Source organism: Hordeum vulgare, chromosome 5H (assembly GCF_904849725.1).
Source record: "Hordeum vulgare subsp. vulgare chromosome 5H, MorexV3_pseudomolecules_assembly, whole genome shotgun sequence".
Classification (NCBI taxonomy): domain Eukaryota; kingdom Viridiplantae; phylum Streptophyta; class Magnoliopsida; order Poales; family Poaceae; genus Hordeum; species Hordeum vulgare.
In genome coordinates this window covers 193,839,702-193,863,129 of record NC_058522.1, presented here as the reverse complement: position 1 = coordinate 193,863,129, position 23,428 = coordinate 193,839,702, and positions in this window count along the sequence as shown.

Sequence of the window (23,428 nt, the reverse complement as noted above, 5' to 3'; positions counted from 1 at the left end):
AGCATGCCACATGCGCTATTCTCACTAATCCGTGGATGTTTATCTTGGTAGCATATATGCATTTGCAGAGTTTGGTGCAAAAATATAAGTACATGTGCCATACATAAAATAAAGATCTTCTGTCTTGCTATTCTGAAGTGTGATATCTTCTATTCTGATGAGTTTGTCCAATTGCATGCTTATAGTAGTTTTTCTTCATCCAGCATTTCTTATGTTCTGTTTAATTTGTTATAATGGGAAATGATTCCCTTCCATCGGTTGATTCTGTGTGAACGTCCACCGTCTCTAAGTCTATTGGATGACTTTTAATCAACGGTACAGAGTTAACCTTTTTGTGCTCACATTTTGGAACCGGTCGAACATTTCGCAGTGGCTGGGACCAGGGTGGACAATTATTTTTCTGCAACATGACTTATGTTGCAAAAAAAAAAATCCCGATTATTTTCCTGTAACATGACTTATGTTGCAACACACCCCCCCCCTTGCAATAACCTATGTTGCAAAAAATAATTACGCAATATAATCTATGTTGTAAAAGACACAACATTTGTTGCAAATGTTTTTGCAATAGAATCTTTGTTGCAAGTGAAGAAAGACGAATCAATTGTATCAAATCCGAATGCTTTCGAGGCGGCAGACCTTTGATCTTTTGAAAAGATTCGTCGGCTGACACGTAGCAGTCTCCTTTGTTATTTCTTTGAAGAAATACTTTTGTTTTCCTGAAGAATTTGATAAAAATCTCACCCTCCCCTTGTGGTTGATTAAACGCTCTTTCAGGGTGAATACATGTGAACAAATAATAGATGTAAGGACCCTAACAGTAGCAGACGTATGTTTAATTAGACAGCAAATGTGACCGTGCCTTGTAACGGAAGGAACCAAATAAATATGTACTTAAGAAACTGGAAGTAATCTACAACTAAATCAACTTTGCAAGTAACAAAACAAGATTAAAAGCACTCAAAAGTACCAGAGGCCATGATTAATGCCAAAAAAAAAAGGTTTAGTGCTGATGAAATAATAAGTTGGTTCCAAACCCACATCTGAGGTGTGATAGACTATGCTTACAACTTACAGCTCAGAACATGATAATACATAAAAAGTATGAAAAAAGTGACCATGGATGCAGAGGAAGTCACATTATTCTAAGAAGCAAAGTCATCACTATGACACTACCAGACCACACTTGAACAGAATGGGCAGCCAGTTAGGTACACAAGGTTTGCATTTGTTAAGACTTAATTAATATGTTTTAATTAAGGATTAAATCTCCACTTACCAAACCGTCATACAAAGAGATGCAACTCTTGTAACCGTTGTGTCCCTTCGGATGCGTCCTTTTGGGGACTATAAATATGTAACTTGTGATCATTAATAGACAAATTTTTGATCTCAAACACGTTATCAGCACGCTCTCTCGCCACACTTGCGGCAGCCAGAGCGTATGGCGCAACATGACGATGCCCTTCGGCCCTGTGATGCCCAAGGCTCCGGCGCTCGCAAAGGCAGCGCATGGCACAGCGGGACGACAACTGCGGCCTCAGCCCGGTCCTCCTGCACTAGCCAAGGCCCTGGCCACGACGCTTTCCTCTTGGCGCCCGACGTGGCAACTGCTGCCCTGGATTCACGCGGCAGACAAGGCTTGACGCCACAACGTTGGCAGAGGCGACAGTTCTTTCCATCCCTGCTGGCGTATCCCCTCCGTTGACCTCGACGGCTGCCTGCGCGGCGTCGGTGGTTTTTCGGTGCGTGCTCATCTTCCCGGACAGTAACGATGCTCTTGGATAAATGCCTGCGCGGCGACCCCTATCTCACGGCCGGACGCGAGGCAGCAACCCTCGAATGGAGCCATCAACGGCTCGGCCCGCAGGTCGTGGCGCTGCGATGCCCTATAGCGGCACGGTTGTGGCGGCGACCAGGCCCGAATCGCGGCTTCTCGCGAACGGCATAGGCGAAGGCATTGGCCAATAGTCAACTACGCTTTGCTCGCGGCAGCGCCTGTCCCATCTCCACGGCCGCCCATAGCGCAGCGGTTGGTGCCCCTCCGCGCGGCGGATGCCCGGTGCATGGTCCAGCCTGGTGCTGAAGCGAGGTTGCGACGTCACGCAAGATCCCCCGGCCCTCCAATGCGAGTGCGCGGCGACTGACTGCCGGGGCCCCCACACAGGACAACAGCGGCCGGACCGAGCCTGTAACTGCTGCTCGCACAAGGTGCAGTGACCAACGGCGCCCTCCGCGGTTGCCAGGTCCGAGCGCGACGCGCAGAAAACAACCCCGAATGGGCTAGCCTCGATCTCATGCCGCAAGGCACAGGGGTGCTCTGTGGGATGGTTGCTCGTTGTCACGGCCTCTCCCTCAGCGGATTCGACGGTGTGGCTGCTAGAGAAAAGCTAGACGAATCGATTGATTCGTATGCAAGACCACATGAAGCGATAGAGAACCTTATCTCTTTGGCTGTGCGCCGGCGCGCCGGCAGAACGAAACTTCCGGCCGGCCGCGCGCGGGCCACATGATCCGTCAACCGCCGGCGTCCGCACCGTTAGATCTATCCATGCAATATTTTTTCCTCGATGCAGCAAATTTCGGCGCGATGCAGCAATTTTCATCAACGGTTGTAACAAAAAAAAGTTTATTGTAGCAAAAAAAAATATCTACGTGATCGTAGCAAAAAAAAACTGATGATGCGTGGTAGCAAAAGTCAAACGCCGGTTGTAGCAAAATCTACGTGAACGTGTATGCAACTTTTTTAGTGAACGGTTGCAGCAAAAAATGATGCCGGTTGTAGCAAAAATTAACACGGTTGTAGCAAAAGTCAAAAAACACCGGATGTAGCGAAAAAACCAGCGCAGTCAAGTTGCAACCAAACGTGAATGCAACTTTTTTAGTGGACAGATGTAACAAATGAAAAATGCTAGTAGCAAAATTAAACAGTAGTTGCAGCAAATTTACACGGTATAAAAGTTGCATCCACTTACGAGCGAAGCGAGCGCGTGCGAAAAATGTTGCATGGCCCGCGCGAGCGAGCGAGCGACCGGCGCGTCGGTTCCGTCGGCGCGCCGAAGGGAAACGTTTCCCTATCTCTTTCCCCTTTTGCATTTCAAGCCTCATATTCTACGTATATATGGATTGCACTCTGTTATTTGCTGTCGAGTCCTTGGACTTTGTTTAGTATGCAGAATGTCATTTGACTTATTTGTATTTTGCATTTAAGTCTCCTTAAATTATAGATTAGCCCATGGTTTTTCTGTGCAATGCAAGTATGAAAATAGGACATGTTCAATGTATTTTCTCTCTAGCAATTCCTACAACATGTTTCGTATTGCGATTGAGATTAAGTTTTCTCGCACAATAATATTGATTTGTGATTGAGAAATTTCTTTTCTCGCAAAACAATCTCATTGTGATTGAGATTAATTTTCTCTCGCAAGATATTAATTCACTTTGCTGAATTATCTTGCAACTTGATACAAGACCATCTTATTTAATTTGAGGTCTATACAATTCAAATTTTTCACTTGAAAATCAAGTTTGCAACATCATTACTATTCATTATAATAGTAGTGTATTTCTGTTGAGCACGATGTATTTCGGAATGTATGTATCTCCATGTTCGTTACATGTCGAGATTAATACGTTTATTTGCAATTGAAAATTTTAATTTCTTGCAAATAAAAATCAAATCATCTTAATTGAGCCTTTGGCTTGATACAAGCAAGAATTGATATGCAAAATTCTAAGTGTTGTTTTTTTAAATTGATGTTTTGGGATCACAAGGTAGTGTGTAGATCTACTGCTTTGCAGATTATCACCACTATTGATAAAACTTACATTTTGTCATTTTTGACATTATGATTGCTTTACAAAGTGCTCTCCCACACATTTTACTAAGTAATTACATAAGGCATTACGAGTGAGTATCTACTCACTTCATCAGTTATACTCCCTAGTGCTGAGAGATCTACTTTATTTTGGAGATTATCTTCAAGGTGTCATATTTAGCAATTTGAGATTCACACTAATGGTTTCAAGATAACTTCTTAAAATACCCATTGATTTTGCTAAGTTCATTACAACATCAACCATGATGGTCTTTAATTTACTGGTTATAAATTAATTATCTCTGGTTTACCCATAGAGGTAACATATAGCTATATAATTTGAGGCATTCGCCCTCAATGGACACCATTGTCCTATCTGGGACGTGGACATCATGATCGCTCTTGTGTCTCGTGGGATAATGTTTGCAATCCTAGATTCACCTCTGGTCAGGATCACGCTGCTAACAGAAAAATGTTGTCTTATATATCATAAGGCATTGGATTCAGATCTTAGCACCTGACTATTCTGTATCAGCAATTCCTGGGATACAATGACCTCAAGGGCAAAGGTTTGAAGCTGACTTCAACCTTCAACCCGACATCACGAGCGGTGACGGGACCCTATGGGCACGGAGAATATGATGATTGAATATGACTCAACTAACATGTTTGAAGACTTCGTCTAGTCTCTCAATCTCCTGAATGGTCAATATAGTTTATGTCTATTTACGATGTCCTAATAAGAACATAAGTATTGTTGTCATCATATATTGTATACCACAATATATTGTATCAGCACTTTGGTACAAATACATATGTATGTATTCTATATATCTGACAGTGATTTTCGTATTGAGAATCTTCATGTCTATATATAGATTTCTAAGGGAGTCAATCCGATGAAAGATGATATGTGCCTTGTGGGCATAGGCACCACAAACTCTATACTCAGGGAAGTCCAATGTTTCCACTCTCGTTGACAGAAAGGGGATATTTTAAAATTGCTAGACGCGATGAGGTATTTGTTGGCTCAACTTGACTCATATTCACTATCCCTGTGGGTACTCGAGTAATGTCAGGATGCTTTATTGCTTCCCGGTTTAACTCGTACCCTACTAAACCATAGAGGTATCCGTCAAAATAGTTTCCATAACGAAACTTATGATGACAACAAAGAGAAATAACTTCTCTTTACCATATGCAATGGATATAGAAAGCACATTCTCTATGTATTATCTGGATTGTACTACACATTCGATAAAACTCGTAGCACATGTTGCATATGAGATAGTTTTCCAGAGTGCCTTGTACATGACAAACTTGGCATACTCGCCTTGGTCATCAAGACATTGGGTTGAAACCGAAACTATCAGCAATTCCAATAGTTTATGATTATTATGATGCTAAATTCTAACAACATTTGGATTTTATGTGCACTACATGTGACAAAGGGAAGCTAATTTTAAGGCTCGCGCACCTTAAAGTCTATGCTGGACCAGTCAGACTCCTTGAATGCATGCAAGTCGAGGTATGTGGCTCTTCCCATCCATTGACTAGACTATTCAGGCATTCCATGGTTCTAAAAGACATATCTACATGATGGTCTTAAGTGTGTGCTTTCCTCACACGAAACCATTGGCTCATTATCCTGACATCGATTTCAAGCAAATTGAATGGATAACATTGCAAAATTCTCCTTGAGTGCCTTCTCAGTGGCCCTTGGATTGAAGTTTGGCAATTTGTCCTAATGTTTAGACTCAAAATGGTTTGGTAGAATCCTTTGTCCAAAAATTAAGCTCATTGCATTATCTTTACTTTGGAATTGCAACTTACCAACTTTACGTTGGAGTCATGTAGTTTTACACGCTCATGACAGAACTGCATAATATTATTCTCCTATATCTTTGATACATGGAAATCTACCAAGTATTTCCCATCTGCGGTAATTTGGTTGCATACCGATATCACCACCCTGCATACATCATTGCCCCTCAACATATAGTTGGGATCTATGTGAGGAATAACTGTATTTCCGTCAATACCTCAAGCCCCTCACATGGGGAGTTATTCAAGGCTAGTATGCTGATTTAATGAGGAGTATTTCTAGGCATTAGGGGGAGAATTCAAATACCATAAAGAATGCCAGAAACTAGTGGAATGTTCAACACATTTCTGCCTCAAATCCACGTACTCAAAGATGTGAACCATGCGTTCAAAAGATTTGCAGCTCATTGCAAATGAGCTGCCAGATTCATTTACTGCATAAAAAGGTGTCACACAATCCTACAATCCTGCAAAAGTATGCCTGAAAGAGTGGAGGTACCAACAAAAACTACTCCACTCCCCGTTCGATGCAACAGGGGGAGATGTATGGCAAAAGTACATCAGGATTCAGCTTCTCGCAAGCAAGGATATCAAGGCCTATGAATCAGTAAATGCAAGTCAACTTAACGTTGGCAGACACCTAATGGGTAGCATACCTAGTGGATGGGAAACCTCGACCAACCGAGGTCATAGTGCACACAATGACCGGGTCATCGGAATATCCGACTCAATCGCATTGGGAAATCGCGAGTAGTCACCATGGGTAACGACATTTCCATCAACTATATACTGATATATAGATTCTGGAGAATCATATAACCGAAAGTCTACAATTGTCGACATACATTTCTCAACTAGATTGCAAAACCTTTCAAATGATTCAGATCCAAAGACCATGGCCATGGCAAAGTGTGAGCAACACTCGGACTGAACTCAAGCAAAGGGTATAATCTAAGTAGAAATGATTTTGCTCAATAATGGGAAGGTATTCATAACAATACCTACACGAGTTTTCTTCTGGAAATAGAATTGAGAACAACGAGGTTGTGAAACAAAGAGCAAGTATTTAGCACAAGGGTTCACGCAGATACCCATTTTCTAGAGGTGGAATCTCTTTCCGATATATTATATTATTGGTAGTACAGAAACATCTATCTCTGCAGTTGATAGATGTAGTGATCACATATCCATGTGGGTCACTAGATTCCGACATATATGATTGATTCCCGATGGAATCTCACTTCTGAATAGAAATGCAAAATGCAACATACTGTAAAAATCAGTAAGCCACCATACGACTTATTGTTGTCGGTACATATGGTACAACCGACGTAGTGAGTTCCTTATGCATAAGGATTACTCCTACAATGATGATTATCCGTGTTTATGTGTCTGCAATGACGACACATGTAATCATCTAAATGACGGAGTTTAAAATGAAGGATTTGGGTAAACCAAAATACCGCTCGTTACTACAACTTGAGCACCTTCATTCATACATTATGGTATACTATGTTGTCTATATCCAAAATATATTGGAGAAATTCATTGTGGACAAGTCTTATCCATCCGTAACTCTCATGGTAGTTCATTATCTAGACATAGAGAAATACCTATTTAGACCGAGAGATGATGGAAATGAGATATTGGGACTCAACGTTCCATAATGCCATTGGATCCACCAAACACAATTGGTTGGTACTCAACAATATCTTTCGATATCTCCAAGGCTTAAACATCTTGTCCTGATTCTTTAGTTTCACAGAAATGTGAACACCGATATCATTGGATACATCGATCAGATCCCCACTATGTCGGGTCGTAGACAAGCTTAGTGTTCCTACTAGGTGTGGTAGCCCTCTCATGAAGAGTCTTTGAAACAGACCTCATGGCTACATCCACCAACCATTATCTCAACGATAATGTTTCTTGTGTTGCCCAGATTCAAACATGTTATAAAATAAGCAATATCACTATATTGCATATCTTGCAAGTCAAATCATGCGACTAATTTGTTCATCTGGTCTCTACCAACTTCTATGTTCCGGAAATGTGTTCATGGAACTGGTATGTGAGAGCTTCGAAATTTGCAAGAATCAGGGGGAGTATCTTTCTGAATTGTTCATGTTCAATGCATCATATTATACTCTGTTCCCTTCATGAGTTCACTTTACACGTTCTCATAAAGGTTTTTAATGAGGTAATATCAACATAAGACCATATAACATACTTTCTGTATTCCCCACCGGGTTTTTTAGAGAAGTATATACAACATATTTATTGTCCTCTTAGTTCTATGGGTTTTTCCATATTGAGTTGGAAGAGACAATAATAATTATATGTTGTGATAATTTCTCCTTATTTTCTCATTGGGTTTGAAGGAGTTTTGACAACATATCAAACATCTACCTCCTCACATTTTTCCCACAGGGTTTTTCATGGAGACTTACTGAACTTGATGATGATGAACATTCTCAATGACAATGCAACTTCAAGGAGCTTTTATCAAGATGTTGATACTACATGGACAAGTGTAGATTAGGGGGAGTGTTAAGACTTAATTAATATGTTTTAATTAAGGATTAAATCTCCACTTACCAAACCGTCATACAAAGAGATGCAACCCTTGTAACCGTTGTGTCCCTTCGGGTGCGTCCTTTCGGGGACTATAAATATGTAACTTGTGATCATCAATAGACAGATTTTTGATCTCAAACAACATTAACATAACAAAGTATATGGGATCATTTTCACAAAGATAGTTCATCAAAAGTTTGAACAGAAAAACTTCCATTTAAGCAAAATAAATCATCATAACAACTCCATAAGCCTTGTCAGCACGACATCAGACTTACAAAAAGTAGTACTACATGCTATTTTTTGTTGTATAATTTTCTATTGAAGATTTGAAGTAATAAAACTTGATGGAAGAACACAAGTTTGTCCATCCAAATTTACTTGGATACGCTATGCACTCGCAACAAATCTATCTTTCTAATGTTTGGTGCATGTAACATCAACCTTTGTGACATGGTATTAGAGATAATGCATGAATACAAATCATATGAGAGGGGGAATTTAAAATGCACATTATATTACTTGCCTATTTAGTGGGCCTATGAGCAGCTGATGACAAATTTCACGAATGGGAGCAGATGTGCCAACAGTCTTCCATGTCGCTTGGCGGCCTCATGGACGCCGGAGGCAACCCAATTTAATAGAAACTACCATCATTACATCTTCAGTTCTGCTACATCAACCATTATATGGGGTAGTTTCACTTCATCTTCTCGACAAAGAATAAAGCATGAGAGACTCGGTATCTCAATTATCAGTCTGCTCCACCCCTCCACATTGGACAACTCTTATTCTCTATACGGAGTACTACCCTATTTCTGAAACTCAAGATTACATGCCTAGATCACGCCCTTTACCATGGTGGGATGTTACCCCTTTGATTAAAATGTAGCAATTAACCAAAAAATGCAAATTTAAATTGCGAGTAATTTTTTTTGAGAAAAGCAAAATTAGAAAAAGAATAGTGAATAACTTTCCCAATTAGCATCCTTTACTTCTCACAAAACTGAATGACAATGTATATGCTATCAATGATAGCACAAAACCTGCAAGAATGCAAAAGCTACCAGAGTTAAGAAAAACATTGGGAACTAAAGGAGATAATTATAGAATATTTATAAAAATGTTCAAATAATGTATGCCGGGAAAACCAATAAAGTTTGCATTATTATACATGGACATTGTTGAAACTTCCTTGCACTAGTGCAAGTATCCTCAACTGTCCGCTAAATCCATAGAAGATTTAGAAGTGTAAATCCTTGATATGTTGCTCTGGCGAAAAGAACAAAATCATTGGCTTCTAGTGCGACTTTAACTTATCTATTGTGTATTGTAGACACCATGACATGAGTAGCTACTTGAATAAAGTTTATTTGGAAGAATGATATCGTAGAGGCATCTCACCAAGTGCCTAGGCAACGGGAAGGCTACATAAAGCCATTGATGCTCCTTTTCATAGGAAAAATACTTGAGCTAATAATCAACTATGCTAGTCATCCATGCTTATATGGTATGATTGCACGCCGATCACAATCACACGTCCATGCGTGCTCTCGCCATCCCGCACCACCCGACCGCGCCTATAAGAAGCCCCCGAGCTCGTCTTTTGTGGGAGATCGGTTTTGTGCCTATAGAAAACCTCTCAAGAACCCGATTCAAACTCTAGGGAGCTGAGCGAAATCTACTACTCAACCAAGGTGAAGCTACACATGGAGAACTGTTGGAAGTATGCCCTAGAAGCAATGATAAAATAGTTATTATTATATTTCCTATTTCAAGATAATCATTTGTTATCCATGCTATAATTGTATTAAATGAAAGCTTAGATACATGTGTGGATATATAGACAAAACAATGTCCCCAGTAAGCCTCTAGCTGACTAGCCAGTTGATCAAGGATGGTTAAGGTTTTCTCACCATATGCAAGTGTTGTCACTTGATAACTGGATCACATCATTAGGAGAATGATGTGATGGACAAGACCCAAACTATGAACGTATGATGTGATCGTGTCATTTTGTTGCTATTGTTTTCTGCGTGTCAAGTATTCATTCCTATGACCATGAGATCATGTAAATCACTGACACCTGAGGAATACCTTGTGTGTATCAAATGTCACAATGTTACTGGGTGACTATAAAGGTGCTCTACATGTATCTCCAAACGTGTTCGTTGAGTTAGCATGGATCAAGACTGGGATTTGTCACTCCGTGTGACGGAGAGGTATCTCGAGGCCCACTCGGTAATAGAACATCACAAACAAGCCTTCCAAGCAATGTGACTCAAGTGTTAGTCATGGGATCTTTTATTATGGAACGAGTAAAGAGACTTGCCGGTAACGAGATTGAAATAGGTATAGAGATACCGACGATCAAATCTCGGGCAAGTAACATACCGAAGGACAAAGGGAATATTATACGGGATTATATGAATCCTTGGCACAAAGGTTCAACCGATAAGATCTTTTTAGAATATGTAGGATCCAATATGGACATCCAGGTCCCGCTATTGGATATTGGCCGGGGAGTGTCTCAGGTCATGTGTGCATAGTTCTCGAACCCGCAGGGTCTGCACACTTAAGGTTCGGTGACGTTTCGGTATAGTTGAGTTATAGGTGTTGGTGACCGAAGGTTGTTTGGAGTCCCGGATGAGACCACGGACATCACGAGGGTTTCCGGAATGGTCTGGAAACAAAGATTGATATATAGGATGGTTTCGTTTGGTCTCCGGAAAGATTTCGGGCATTACCGGCAGTGTACCGGGAGTGACGAATGGGTTCCAGGTTTTCACCGGGAGGGGCCCACCCACCCGGGAGTGAGCCAATGGTCCAAGGGTGGCGCACCAGACCTTAGTGGGCTGGTGAGGCAAGCCCAAGTGGGCTATGTCATCTAGGAAAAATAAAACCAAAGGAAAGGAAAAAAAGAGGGAGGTGGGAAGGAAGAGGAGGACTCCTCCTTCCCCAAACCGAATTGGAGTTGGAGTCCTCCTCTCCTCTGTCGGCCGGCGCCCTTGGGGCTCTCTTGAGCCCCAAGGCTAGCCCCTCCATTCCTCCTATATATACTAGAGCTTTTAGGGTTTTTGAGACACAACTTTGCCACGTGCAACTCAAACCTCTACTTCGTAGTTCTTCCTCTAGATCGGTTTTTTGTGGAGCTCGGGCGGAGCACTACAGGAATAGATCATCACCATCACCGGTGCACCGTCACGCTGCCGGAGAACTCATATACTTCCCCGTCTCTCTTGCTGGATCAAGAAGGCAGAGATCGTCATCGAGCTGTACGTGTGCTGAACGTGGAGGTGCCGTCCGTTCGACGCTAGATCGGAATGGATCGTGGGACGACGTGATTTGAATCATGAAGCTGTACCACTACATCAACCATGTTTCTTCACGCTTCCCGCTTAGCGATCTACAAGGGTATGTGGATCCGATCTCCTTCTCGTAGATGAACATCACCATGATAGGTCTTCGTGTGCGTAGGAATTTTTTTTGTTTCCCATGCAACATTCCCCAACAGTGGCATCATGAGCTAGGTTCATGCGTAGATGTAATCTCGAGTAGAACATAAAAGTTTTTGCGGGCGTTGATGTTCGATTTGCTTCCCTCCTTAGTCTTTTGTCGATTCAACGGTATTGTTGGATTGAAGTGGCCCGAACCAACATTACTCGTAGGCTTACGAGAGACCGGTTTCATCGACTAACACACAACTCGTTGCATAAAGATGACTGGCGGGTGCCTGTTTCTTCAACTTTAGTTGAATTGGATTCGACCGAGGCGGTCCTTGGAGAGAGCTTAAATAGCAATTTGCACATATCCGTTGTGGTTTTTGCGTAAGTAAGATGCAATCATACTAGATACCCATAGCAGCCACGTAAAACATGCAACAACAAATTAGAGGACGTCTAACTTGTTTTTGCACGGTATGCTTGTGATGTGATATGGCCAAAGACATGATGTGATATATTGTATGTATGAGATGATCATGTTGTAATAGTTAATATCGACTTCTACATCGATGCTACGACAACTGTAGGAGCCATAGGGTTGTCTTTAAACTAACGTTTGTGTTTGCAGATGCATTTACTATATTGCTAGGTTGTAGATTTAGTAGTAATAGCATAGATAGCACGACAAACTCGATGGCGGCACGATGATGGAGATCATGGTGTGGCGCCGGTGATGATGAAGATCATGCCGGTGCTTTGGTGATGAAGATCAAGAAGCACAAGATCATGGCCATATCATGTCACTTATGAATTGCATGTGATGTTAATCCTTTTATGCACCTTATCTTGTTTAGAACGACGGTAGCATTATAAGGTGATCCCTCACTAAAATTTCAAGATAAAATTGTGTTCTCCCCGACTGTGCACCGTTGAGACAGTTCATCATTTCGAGACACCACGTGATGATCGGGTGTGATAGACTCAACGTTCACATACAATGGGTGCAAAACAGTTGCACACGCAGAACACTGGGGTTAAACTTGACGAGCCTAGCATGTGCAGACATGGCCTCGAAACACAAGAGACCGAAAGGTCGAGCATGAATCATATAGTTGATATGATTAGCATAGTGATGCTTACCACTGAAACTACACTCAACTCACGTGATGATCGGATTTGAGTTAGTGAATTTGGATCATGACACACTCAAGTAACTAGAGGGATGTCTATTGGAGTGGGAGTTTATTAGTAATTTGATTAGTTAAACTCTAATTGTCTTGAACATAGTCTAAGTCTACTTTGCAATATTTTATGTTGTAGATCAATGGCTCACGCAGTAGCAACCCTGAATTTCAATACGTTCCTAGAGAAAGCTAAGATGAAAGATGATGGTAGCAACTTTGTAGACTGGGCTCGTAATCTTAGGCTCATCCTACAAGATGGGAAAAAGAATTATGTCCTTGATGCTACGCTAGGAGATGAACCACCCGCTACGTCTGACCAAGATGTTTTGAATGCTTGGCAATCACGTAAGGAGGATTACTCAGTAGTTCAATGTGTAGTCTTGTATGGCTTGGAACCGGGACTTCAACGACGCTTTGAACGTCATGGAGCATATGAGGTGTTCCAGGAGTTGAAGTTTATCTTTCAGAAGAATGCCCGGATCGAGAGGTATGAGACCTCCGATAAATTCTATGTTTGCAAAATGGAGGAGAATTCGTCTGTCAGTGAACATGTGCTCAAAATGCCTGGGTACTCAAACCGTCTAGCTGAGCTGGGGATTGAACTCCCGCAAGAGGCTATCACTGACAGAATTCTTCAATCACTGCCACCTAGCTACAAGAGCTTTGTGTTGAACTATAACATGCAAGGGATGGACAAGTCACCCGGCGAGTTATTCGCGATGCTGAAAGTCGCAGAGTCAGAACTGCGGAAAGAACATCCAGTGTTGATGGTCAATAAGACCACTGGTTTCAAGAGAAATGACAAAGGCAAGAAGGGTAACTCCTAGAAGAGCGGCAAAACTATTGCCAATCCGACGAAGAAACCCAAGGCTGGACCTAAGCCGAAAACAGAGTGCTATTATTGCAAGGGGATGGGTCACTGGAAGCGCAACTGCCCCAAGTATTTGGCTGATAACAAGGCGGCCAACGCCAAACTAGGTATATGTGATATACATGTTATTGATGTGTACCTAACCAACTCTCGTAGTAGTGCCTGGGTATTTGATACCGGCTCTGTTGCTCATATTTGCAACTCGAAGCAGGGACTGCGGAATAAACGAAGGTTGGCGAAGGATGGAGTGACGATGCATGTGGGAAATGGTTCCAAGGTTGATGCAATCGCCGTTGGCACAGTCTCACTTCCGTTACCTTCAGGATTAGTTATGAACTTAAATAATTGTTATTTAGTGCCTGCGTTAAGCATGAACATTATATCTGGATCTTGTTTATTGCGAGACGGTTACTCATTTAAGTTAGAGAATAATGGTTATTCTATTTTTATGAGTAATATCTTTTATGGTCATGCACCCAATGTGAGAGGTTTGTTTATATAGAATCTTGATTGTGATGACACACATATACATAACATTGAGACAAAAAGATGTAGAGTTAACAATGATAGCGCCACCTTTTTGTGGCACAGCCGCTTAGGTCATATTGGTGTAAAGCGCATGCAGAAACTCCGTGCTGATGGGATTTTGGAGTCACTTGATTTCGAATCACTTGACACGTGCGAACCATGCCTCATGGGCAAGATGAGTAAGACTCCGTTCTCCGGAACAATGGAGCGTGCAAGTGACTTATTGGAAATCATACATACTGATGTATGCGGTCCAATAAGTGTGGGGGCACATGGCGGATATCGTTATTTTCTCACCTTCATTGATGATTTGAGTAGGTATGGATATATCTACTTGATGGAGCACAAGTCTGAAATGTTTAAAAAATGTTCAAGCAATTTCAGAGTGAAGTTGAAAATCATCGTAACAAGAAGATAAAGTTCCTACGATCTGATCGAGGGGGTGAATATTTGAGATTCGAGTTTGGTGCTCACTTAAGACAATGTGGAATCGTTTCACAGTTGACACCGCCTGGAACACCACAGCGTAATGGTGTGTCCGAACGTCGTAATCGTACTTTGTTAGATATGGTGCGATCTATGATGTCTCTTACCGATTTGCCGTTATCGTTTTGGGGTTATGCATTAGAGACAACTGCATTCACTTTAAATAGGGCACCATCAAAATCCGTTGAGACGACGCCATATGAGCTATGGCATGGCAAGAGGCCAAAGTTGTCATTTCTTAAAGTTTGGGGATGCGGTGCTTATGTCAAAAAGCTTCAGCCTGAAAAGCTGGAACCCAAAGCGGAAAAGTGCGTCTTCATAGGTTACCCAAAAGAGATAGTTGGGTACACCTTCTATCTCAGATTCGAGGGCAAAGTGTTTGTTGCTAAGAACAGAGCTTTTCTTGAGAAGGAGTTTCTCTCGAAAGAATTAAGTGGGAGGAAGATAGAACTTGATGAGGTTGTAGAACCTCTGCTCCCTCTAGATGGTGGCGCAGGGCAGGGGGAAACCTCTGTCGAGGCAACACCGGTTGAGGAGGAAACTAATGATGATGATCACCAAGCTTCGGATCAAGTTACTATCGGACCTCGCACGTCGACAAGATCACGTACTACTCCTGAGTGGTACGGGAATCCTGTCTTATCTATAATGTTGTTAGACAACAATGAACCTACGAATTATGAGGAAGCAATGGTAGGCCCGTACTCCAACAAATGGTTAGAGGCCATGAAGTCCGAGATAGGATCTATGTACGAAAACAAAGTGTGGACTTTGGAAGTATTACCTGAAGGTCGCAAGGCTATTCAGAACAAATGGATCTTTAAGAAGAAGACAGACGCGGACGGTAATGTGACCGTTTATAAAGATCGACTTGTGGCAAAGGTTTTTTTCACAAGTTTAAGGAGTTGACTACGATGAGACTTTCTCACCGGTAGCGACGCTTAAGTTCGTCCAAATCATGTTAGCAATAGCTGCATTTTTTGATTATGAAATATGGCAGATGTGTAAGTGCATCTGGTGCCCCTTAGTGATTTTGGTGGTTTGAAGACTTATAGGTTAAGTATCTAATGTGTTTGTGAGTGTACACATGATCTATAAGTCATTGAGGAGTTTGAGATATTTGAAGAATATCGACCCCTAAAAATGTATATCTTCAGTTGAAGAAATTGGTCTGAAGCTGAAGAAATGAATCGCGAGGAATCTGCGATGAAATTGATATTCCTCATGAAGATACTGATATTGAGGAATCCGGTGTGTCGTGAAGAAAATCACTCTGAAGAATTTGAAGCATGAAGATTTACACTATCTGTTTTATTTTCTTCGCATCTGAGTAATAGGAACACCGTACTGTTAAAGGGGGTCGAAGTTACACTTCGGAATGAATTTCCTCATGATGCTCAACCCAAGACTAATCCTACCAAAAGCCTCAAGTGAGGAATACGAGTGACATGAGGACTCTCACAGTTGAGGGTTCCGACCGTTTCGATAGCCACGCCAAGTCACTGGTCTTATCCACTCCAACAGTCATATTCTTTAAGGGCATTAGTGTCAAATCATGTCGGGAAGCTCCCAATCTATAAATAGCCACCCCCACAACGATTAGTTGGTTGGCTGCTCCGTTAGAAACTGACACTTGTCATAAGAGCAACCCAATTCCTCAAAGTCTTCGAGAGTAATTCATCAGTGAGGAAATACACCATACACCGAAACCACAAACCAAACCTAGTGATTGAGCATCATTGAAGAAGTTGTTCCTCTGTGGGACAGAAGCCTTTTACCTTTGAGGACTGTGCATCCTCCAGACGGTTAGGCGTCATGGTCTAGAGCTTTCCAACAGTCAATTGTGGATCGCCGGGTGACCAAGGTTGTGAGGGTTTGGAAGTCTGCCCTCAAGACTTACCACGAGTGTTGGGCGAGGACTGTGTGTCCTTAGTGAAAAGGATCGAGATGGACCTAGAGGGGGGGGGGGTGAATAGGTACAAATCCAAATTTTACTAATTACTTAGCAATTTTAGGCAAAAGTGTGGAATATGAGTGTAAGCCTAATAATTGCTACGACAAAGAGTAAGCTATTTAGAGTGAAGTAAGACAAGCGGTAAACAATAATCAAATACAAGTATGTAATAAGGATTAACACAAGTAGAGAGTTAGGGTTAGGAATAACCGAAACTCCAAGAGAGACAAGGATGTATCCCGATGTTCACTTCCTTGGAGGGAAGCTACGTCACCGTTAGAGGGCCGGATGTTACCACGAAGGCACACCAACGCCACGAAGGCTCACCCTATTCTCCCTGTGAGATAACTCCACGAAGGCGTTTCTCAACCACTAGTGGTAAGCCTTGAGGTGGCTTCCAAACCTTCACAAACTTTCCGGGGGATATCACAATGGTTTGATTCCTCTCCGAAGACTCCTACAGCCTAGGAGTCTCCAACCTCCAAGAGTAACAAGATCACGGGGATTGCTCAAAACTTGCTCAAATCACAAATCACTTTGGTGGGAAGGAGGAGAGGGAGACGATCTATCTTTTGATCGGAACAACACTCAAAAGGACTCACAAATGCTCTTGGGATCTAGGATTTGGTGTAGACAAGAGTGAGTGAGAGGAACGGTGTTCTTGGGTGTATTCTAGCTGTGTTGAACACCCTTTCACGAGGTGGGAGAAGAGTATATATAGTGTGGAGTGAAATCCAGCCATTGGAAGTACTTTAAGTCACACAGGGTCCGGACGTCCGACAGTTGCCGGAAGTCCGGGCGTCCGCGAGAGGTCGGATGTCCGACAGGGGTCGGTCGTCCGAGGCCTGTAGATACGACTGAAACTATTTTGAAATCATCAGCCACCGGACGTCCGGAGAGGACCGGAAATCCGAGATATACAACTCAACTTCTTCTGGTGGTAGGTTCCGGATTTCGGACGGGGGTCGGACGTCCGGCGCTCGGACGTCCGGAGGGAGCCGGATTTCCGAGTTATAGAACTCAACTTCAACTCGTGCAGGCTTCCGGATTTCCGGGGCTTGGCCGGACGTGCGGCCCTCGGATGTCCGGAGGGAGCCGGATTTCCGAGTTATATGACTCACAAACTTCTGGTGAAGGGCTGCGGATTTCCGAAGCCTGCCGGTCGTCCGGCCCTCAGACGTCCGGAGGGAGCCGGATGTCAAAGGCAATAGACCTGTTTTGAATTGAGAACAGAGTGGAGAGTATGTGGTATTGGGTATGATAGTAAAGATGTGGTATGAGCAAGTTCATCGCAAAAACCTGTGATCCCCTCTTAATAGTGCGGGATCACTATACTCAATATCAGTAAACTCAAAAGACTAGTCTACATCATCTTTTCTTAATCCCGATCCTTCTCAAAATATAAATCCCCAATCTTTTCAGACAACCTTTGGCACATAATTCTCAATCTACTAAAGTACTTGCCATCCTGAGATACACTCAACAAATAGGATTAGTTTCCTATGTATGTGTTGTCATTAACACCAAAAGACGATTAGGGGCATAGCATGCACTTTCAATCTCCCCCTTTTTGGTAGTTGATGACAACATATACATAGGTCTCAAAAAAATTTAACATACATTATAGTCTAGGAGATATTTAGTACGGAGCTCCCCCTTAGTATATGCATGATAATAAAAAAATCGAAGCTCCAATGGATGAACATGTAAAGGTAATAGATCATCATAGAAATAGTGGAGCAAGACATAATAGTCTATGATGATATCATAGCAATCCATAGCAAGTCACAACCATTCATAAGTAGCCATACATGAGTTTATCCATTACATTAAATCTCCAAAGACTAAAAACTACGATACATTACTCCCCCTTTGGCACCAAGTACCAAAAAGGGAGCCATCAACAGTACCAATCACGCTCAGAGCTCATCACCATCATCATCATCAGCATCATCAGGCAAGCCACTGCCACCAGCCTCGTCAAGGAAATCAAACCACTCAGAACCAGAAGGGAAGCCAAAATCAGTAGGAGGAGCAGAAGGAGGGGCCTCATCATCACTCACATCAAGAGCACCCGAGGTTCTCAGAGGAGCCTTGAGGGCATTCTTGGAGGAGACTAAGCGAGAAACCACATCATGGGTTTGACCACACTGGAAAGAGATGGCCTTCATCAAAGCAGAATGTGCCTTGCCAAGGAATTTGGCAATGCGACCGAGAGGAGCGGAGCTAGATGAGGGGGTGGCGGCCCGTGGAGCAGTGCGACGAGTGGATGTGGAGGATGAGGGGGCTTTCTTGGGAGCAAAGTCATCCACCATGTGAGCGGGAATGACCCACTTGCGATGAGTGTGAGTGACAACCACAGAGAAATCAACAACATGGTTAATAAGAGCCTGGATGAAAGGAGCGTGAGGAAAGGCTCGCTTGTACTGAAAGCTAGCAAGCCGAATCTCATGCCATAGAAAATGGGGCACATTGATTTTGCCCTTGGGGTGCTCGAATAAGTGAAACATGATGTCGATACAATAGCCACTGCAAGAACCCTTATCACCCATCTTGGGATAGATGGTGCAGATGAGACACTGAAAAATGATGAAGTAAGGTGAGCGCCAGATGGATACCTGGTTAAGGTCCTTCATGCGTTCATCCGCATCAATCTCACGTAGTGGCTTGAGAAGATGCCCATACACGTCAATAGACTTAGGCGCATGGTTAGGATCATCCCTATGTATTTTGAAACCGGAATTGGGGAAACCGAGTGCGACAACAAATGTATCATAAGAAGCTGTGAAGCGAACGTCAGAGGTGATCCAGCTGACAGTGTGGTCTGAGCCAAAATGGCATGTGGCATAGAACTGGTGGATGGCAACAGCATTAAAGTCACAATGAAAGGAAAACGGGGCGGCAAGCCCCGATGCCTCAATAATCTCAATGGCACCCGGATATTTCGCCGGGTGCATGCGAATATGCTCAACATCAATAGAGTGATGAATAGATAACCCCTTAGGAACTATGACTGTGGTAAAAATGTCCGCCTGGACGTTTGTGCGGAAACGTGAGTCAGTAGTGTCACGTACGACAACGTATTGATCAATGTCGCGGCGGAAAGTAAGATATTAAGCTGCGCCAAGTGTGGTGAAGTTCGTGATAGCACGACCTAACGTGGCAGGAGGTTCTAGTGAGATGCGGCGAGCTTCACCTGCGGGCTGGGCAGGAGGAGGTTGTGGCATGTAGGACGCCTTGCGAGTCCCGGGCTTTGGCTTGGACCTTCGATCGACGTGCTGGACAAGAAGGTCCTCGGCGGCAAGCTCCTCCTCGAAGTCGGGGTCATCACCATCAGACGATGAGGGCAGTTGTGGAGACGGAGAACGCCGGGCAGCCCGTTTGAAGGGACGAAGTGGCTCATCCGAGTCCGACCCCGTGTTCATAGGGGCACGAGAGGATGAGCCGGCCACGGTCTTCCGAGCAGTGTGCTTGGTCTTGCCCATGGAGCACAAACACCTACGCGGATGAAAAATCCCCAAATGAGGAACGAACATGGAGATACATGGGAGAGAGAGAGAATCAAAACAAACGCGAAAGGAGGCGGAGGAGCGACCTGAGGACGGATCTCGTGAAGAATACAGAGGAAGGAGTGGAGGATCCGCGGAGGAGATCGGCCCGATCTCGAGTTTGGCGGCGCAGGCAGGAGCTCCTCGAGCTGGCGGCGGCGGCTGTGGGAAAAGGGGCACTGAGGGTTAGGGCAAGAGCCCAGCCCCGCGCCCAGCTATATATATAGGCCCGAGGCGTCGGACGTCCGACAGGCATCGGACGTCCGGAGGTGATTTTGGCGTCGGACGACCGACACTGGTCGGACGACCGGAAGGGATTTTGCCGCCGGACGTCCGAGACCTGTCGGACGTCCGAGAAGGAGGAGGAGGCAGAGACTGATTCTGGATTTTTTTTGTTTTCATGATGAGATGATGACTTGCATGGTTTTGAACAAAAAAATACGAACATAGTTTCCTACAAGCATTACATGTATGAATTGATTTATGCGTACTTTGTAAGCTTAAAAAACAGAAAATTAAGACTCACTCCCCCTAAATACATTCCCACATCAAGACACAAACATAATGTGAGTGTGTGTATGTGTGCAAGATTTCAAGATATGTTGTCAAGCTCCAAGATACCAAGTTCACGCCTAAGTTGACAGAACCTAGCTACGCTAAGTGGCTTGGTGAAAATGTTGGCTAACTGCATGTCGGTACCCACATGGGTAATATCAATGTCACCCTTTTGCACATGGTCTCTCAAGAAATGATACCTAATATCAATATGTTTTGTGCGAGGGTGATCAATGGGGTTCTCGGAGATCTTTATGGCACTTCCATTATCACAGAGAAGAGGAACGTGTCGATATGTGATACCATAATCCTTTAGTGTTTGCCTCATCCATAGAAGTTGGGTTGCACAGCTTGCGGCTGCAATATATTCGGCCTCGGCCATGGAGAGAGAAACACAGTTCTGCTTCTTCGAGGACCAACTTACCAAGGAGCGTCCAAGAAACTGACATGCACCGGAAGTGGATTTCCGTCCCACTTTATCACCGGCCCAATCCGCATCGGTATACCCAATAAGATCAAACTTTGCATCCTTAGGGTACCATAAGCCTAACTTTGGGGTGTGAACAAGGTATCTAAGAATATGCTTAACCACCGTGTGATGGCTTTCCCTAGGGGAAGCTTGAAATCTAGCACATATTCCTACACTTAACATGATGACCGGTCTAGATGCGCAAAGATAAAGCAGCGAACCAATCATGGAGCGGTAAGTAGATGGGTCAAAAGGAATACCGTTTGTGTCTTCATTTAGAACTACATCGGTGGCCATGGGTGTCTTCATTGGTTTAGCATTTGTCATATCAAAATTTTCAAGAATGTCCTTGAGGTACTTAGTTTGAGACAAGAAAATCCCTTCTTGAAATTGTTGTATTTGAAAACCAAGAAAGAACTTCAAGTCCGTGTTGAGTGACATCTCAAAGGTCTTGGTCATGGAGGCCGCAAACTTCTTGCACAAATGGATGTTAGGAGAACCAAAAATGATGTCATCTACATAGATTTGGCATAAGATCAAATCACCATTTTCCCTCTTAGTAAAAAGAGTGGGATCGATCACCCCCACCACAAAGCCATCATAGAGTAGGAACTTCTTAAGATGATCGTACCAAGCACGGGGTGCTTGTTTAAGACCATACAGAGCCTTGTGAAGTTTATGTACATGGTCTTTGTGATGAGGGTCAACAAACCCAGGTGGTTGTGATACATATACCTCTTCTTGTAGAGGACCGTTAAGAAAAGCACTTTTCACATCCATTTGATGCAAAGTAAAACCATTGAAAGCAGTATAGGCCAATAAAATGCGAATGGACTCAAGACGAGCAACAGGGGCGAAAGTTTCACCAAAGTCCAAACCTTCAACTTGGGAGTACCCCTGTGCTACTAACCTTGCCTTGTTGCGTAGGACAGTCCCGTTCTCATCTTCCTTGTTCTTGAAAATCCATTTAGTTCCAATGACATTATGTTCCTGAGTTGGTCGTTCTACCAATGACCATACTTCGTTGCGTGTAAAACTGTTTAGCTCCTCTTGCATAGCAAGTAGCCAGTCATTGTCACACAATGCATCCTGAACCCTGTGTGGCATGGTACTAGAGACAAACGAAAAGTGAGCACAAAAGTTTGTTAATTGTTTATGAGTCACTCTACCTTCCTACACGCCTGTGAGGATTTGATCAATATCAGCACGACCGGCCACACGTGGCATGATGGAGGTCAAGGTTTCACGAGGTTCGACTTCGTTTCCATCATCAACGTCCTCAACATATGGATCATTTATGTGCGGAGGAAGATATTCCTCTTCGCGTTGCACCTGTTGAGGTACATCATCAAACATACCCATACTTTGGTCTACCTCTTGAAGATCAACTTGTTCTTGAGTGTCATCAGGGTGAGAGACATGTTCTCCCACTTGATCCTCAACAACTGGCATGATGTGTGTGCTAGTATCTTGTGGAGGTACGGGCAATGAACTGTCTTGAGGATGAGAGTTACTCTCATCATCTTCATCATCATCATGGGGTCTTTGTTCCATGGGAAGAAGTGCACCTACACCCATGTTTAAGATATCTTGTGGGGAGTCTTCTTCACCTGCATCATCTAGATCAACTTGCTCCCCATGAGAGCGGTTAAATTCATCAAACGTCACGTCACAGGTTTCTATAACACATCTAGTGGATTTGTTGTAGACTCTGTAGGCGTGAGAGTTTGACCCATAGCCAACAAAAATCCCTTCAGTTCTTTTGGATTGAAATTTTCCTAACCATTCCCGTTTGTTGAGGATGAAACATTTGCATCCGAACACACGAAAGTACTTAACATTGGGCTTGTTCCCAGTTAGGAGCTCATATGGAGTCTTTTCCAATATTGATCGGAGGAAGAGCCAGTTTGATGCATGACATGGTGTGTTGACGGCCTCAGCCCAAAAACTATGTGGTGACTTGTATTCGTCTAACATGGACCTTGCCATTTCCACAAGTGTCCGGTTCTTCATCTCTGCCACACCATTTTGTTGAGGGGTGTAAGGTGCGGAGTACTGATGTTCAATTCCCTCATCACTAAGAAATTCTTCTAGGGTGTAGTTCTTGAACTCAGAGCCATTATCACTTCTTACTGCCTTGATGTCCTTGTCAAACTTCCGCTGGTCTTGTT